Source organism: Artibeus jamaicensis, unplaced genomic scaffold (genome assembly GCF_021234435.1).
Source record: "Artibeus jamaicensis isolate MK-2021 breed Jamaican fruit bat unplaced genomic scaffold, CSHL_Jam_final contig_774, whole genome shotgun sequence".
NCBI classification, from domain to species: Eukaryota; Metazoa; Chordata; class Mammalia; order Chiroptera; family Phyllostomidae; genus Artibeus; species Artibeus jamaicensis.
Genome location: NW_026521963.1, coordinates 3,409 through 7,297, shown reverse-complemented (window position 1 = coordinate 7,297; position 3,889 = coordinate 3,409). Strand labels below are relative to the sequence as shown.

Sequence of the window (3,889 nt, the reverse complement as noted above, 5' to 3'; positions counted from 1 at the left end):
TAGTGTTGAAAATCAAGAAACAATAGAGGAATAATAGCAAATTCAATGCTAGTTCTTGGGAAATATTAATGTGAGATAAAATGTTAGCATATAAAACAAGAAGAAAAGCATAAATAAAGAACTCTAGGAGTGGAAAAGGAGCAAAATTAACAGCTAAAAGGGACATTAAAAACCATGAGAATACTATATACAACTTTAAAACAAGAAATTAAAAATCTGAGGAAAATTATACCTTAAGAACTTAAATATTACTAAAATTTGCTTAAAATGGTGAAAAAACATTGACTCGACTAAAATCACTGAAGAAGATGAATGTCTTAGCCTTATGACTTTGGGAAAGCTGCTTGGTTTCTCTAAGCCTGTTTGTTGTCTGCGCAATGAGAATAATAATTCCCCCTCACCCCGACCCTGGAATCTTGTGCAGTTTAAATGAGACATATGTGTAGAGCACCCAGGACAGAGCCTAGCATACGATTATTCCTCACTAAATGTTACCTTTCATCGTTTTTCTTATAAGGATATCATTACACCATTGAAATAGTGAAACATTAAAAGAGCAAAAAAATTATCAATAAGAATGTTTGTACAATGTCACAGCATAGGGCTCTATGAGGTTAAAAATGAAGTTCTATTTGTAGTAATAAGAGATCTCCTAGACATTGTTTCATGAAAAAGGGAAATTGCAGAATAATATGCAGAGAATGATACTAGTTATGCTTCCAAACCATGGAAGAATGACAGGGGGCAGAGATTGAGAGAAAGAGAAGTACTAAACAAATAACTAGAATGGGAGTGGAAATTGGGTTGGGCAATAGTCATGGAGAATTTTATGTTTATGTTTATTTTTAATTTTTTTACCATGAAAATCATGGGTGGTGGGGAGGGAGAGAGAGAGAGAGAGAGAGAGAGAGAGAGAGAGATGAACATTGGTGTAAAAGAGAAACATCCATCAGTTGCCTTTTATACACACCCTGACCAAGGACTGAACTGTCAACCTGGGTATGTTCCCTGATCCGGGATGGACCCTAAATTTTGGTACATGAAGACCCTCAACCAACTGAGCCACCCATTCAGGGTAATAACTATATCTACACTTCTTGGGATGCAGCCCTCCAGCTGAGCCTTTTTAGGGCACCCTTGACTTCTTTGTTGGAAGGCTGTAGATGAAAGGGTTCAAGGTCGGTGTGACCACCGCATACACAACGCTGGCCAGGGGGCTGTAATGGGCTGAGTAGGACAGAACCGAAGAAAAGTGACACTACTACCAGGTGGGCCCCGCAGGTGGAGAAGGCGCGGCGACGGCTGCCTGCAGACCTCATCCTTAGCACTGTGAGGAAGATGCGCCCATAGGAGAGAGACACGAGGAGCAGCGGGGTCAGCACCACGGTCAGGCCCTCGGAGAAGATGGCAGCCTCTGCAGCTGACGTGTCTGAAGTAGCCAAGCTCGGCATAACCGGCATGTCACATAAAAGTGGCGCACAAGAGAGGAGCGCGGGTAGGAGAGCGCAGAGATGAGCAGCGTGTGGAGCAGCGAGTGCAGGTGGGACAGGGCCCAGGACTCAGCGACCAGCACTGTGCAGCGCCAGGGCGTCATGATCACGGCATAGTGCAGGGGCCGGCAGACGGCCACCTCGCGGTCGTGGGACATGGCTGCCATGAGGCAGCTCTCAGTGATGCCCAGGGCCACAAAGAAGTACAGCTGGGCAAAGCACCCCAGGAAGGGCACGACCTGGCCTGGGTGAAGCAGGCTGGCCAGCAGTCTGGGGACAGTGACCGTGGTAAAACAGAAGTCCACGAGGCTCAGGCGACCCAAGAAGTAATACATTGGAGAGCCCTGTTGGACCTCACCACCACCACCATGCTCAAGTTGCCCAGGGCGTTGAGCAGATAGATGCCGAGGAAGAGCAGGAACAGCAGGGGGTGTGTGTCAGGGCTGTCCATCAGGCCCAGGAGGAGGAACTTGGGGGTGAAGGTGAGGTTGGCCAGGGCCATGGGGTGACCAGACAGGTGGTGATGCTGGGGAGTGAGATGAGGCACCAGGCCTAAATTCTGGCATCCCTAGGTAGACTTCTGTATGTTGGTGTTCCATGTAATATTAAAAAATTTCTGCTTCCTAAACATGGCTTGAAGACCACATTGCTCACTCAATAATCCTAATTGTATGAAGAAATTGAATCTCAGAAGGGTGTCCTAGGGTAGTGGGTGGTCTCCAGCTTTGGAACAGATCAGACCAGATTGAGTCCTGGCTCTGCCACTCAGGAAGTTTGACCCCTCTGAGTTTCAGTTTCTTCTTCTTTCAATGAAAAACATGCTGGTAGTATCCCTGGAGATGGTTGTGAGGATAAAGTAGATAATAAATTTAAAATAGTTAGCATAGTATCTAGCATATAATAAGCATACAGAAGTCTGTCTGTTTAGCTGTCTATAATCTATCTATCTATCTATCTATCTATCCATCTATCATCTATCTTCTATTATTATCATTTGCTTAGTCAAACAAATATTCAAAGGCAGAATTGGGACCCAGGTCATCTGAACACCCCTTGAAGCATCCTCACAGAGCACCTTGCTGCATCCACTTATTCACTACATATGATGTGCTAGCTCAGGAATCGGCAAACCTGTTTTTGTAAAGGATCATATGGTAAATACTTAAGATTTGTGGGTATATGGTCTCTGTTGCAGCTAGCTACTCAACTCTGCTGTTGTAGCATGAAAACAGGCACAATATATGTATACGAATGGCCACAGATGTGTTCCAATAAGACATCATTCACAAAAAAAAGATAGGAGGCCAGACTTGGCCTTTGTGCCATAGTTTAATGATTCCTATACTAGGTACATGGGGAAGAGAGAGACAAGTGAGACTTAGCTTTTGCTGGCAAACAGTTTGACCTAGTGTAGCTAGCAGAGTGTGTCATACTTTACTAATTTTATGAACTAAGTCAGGGTAAATTATCCTGCCACGAGGAGTTTGGGAAGAATTAAAAGATTTGAACTGGATTTTAGAGAATGAATAGGGTTTCACCCAGCAGTCAGAGTATGGTGTGGGAGGCACTGGGCATACAGACCCTGGCAAAGGATTTTGTGGGGTTATTGTTAGAGGCACGGAATGAAGGTCAAACATCTACATATGACACTGGGACAAGGTTTGTCTGTGCTTTGACCTCATCGGCAGAAAACTTAGTGTCCCAAGTGACTTCAGTTATGTTGTAAACAATGCACTCATTTTGTCTCCCACTCAATTGCTTTCTTAAAACATGCACTTTCCTTCCATTGCTCCACATCTTCTAGAAATGTTCTATTAGTAGTCTAGCCTGTTCCTGCTTTGCCAGTAAAGAGGGTGAAGTTTCAGTGAAATCACAGAGTACACAAAGTCAGCTCCCTGCTGTTAGCAGGGAGGCTCCTTGCAGGAAGGAGCTGCATCTCACTATCTTGCTCAGTGATCTGTCCACAAAATTTTATTCACTCAATAAATATTCCAATAAATATTTATTGAGTGAAGCTTTTAAAGAGCAATTAGTGAAAACAGAGGTAAAAGGAGGGTAGAAATGAGGAGATTATGGGCCAACCGCAGTGTCCATTCCTATTGCTTTTGAGAAGCCCCTGATAGATCCTATTTTTTAATTTTTGTAATTATTTATCACTGTTACCCATTGGCTGACATGATTTCATCTGCCTATGCCAACCCCACCCCACCCCTACTCCAACATAGTCTGTCGTGTTGAAGAGCCAGGACCTTGCCCCTCTCCAATCCATTCTCTTTCAGGGTGCAGGGTTCTTTTCTGCAGAGCTCGACCTTCCCTCCCCACCACTGTGGACAGCTGTGTGACACAGAGGAAAGAACATGGCTTTGGGGGCAGAGTCAGCTGGTTTTTAATACTGACTG

The 3,889-nt window shown here is 44.4% G+C and overlaps 1 pseudogene; it reads right to left on the bottom strand.

The window, feature by feature from the left end:
• Positions 1-1,088: 1,088 nt before the first annotated feature.
• Positions 1,089-1,992, bottom strand: LOC128628471 (olfactory receptor 1L4-like; annotated as a pseudogene).
• Positions 1,993-3,889: the final 1,897 nt, after the last annotated feature.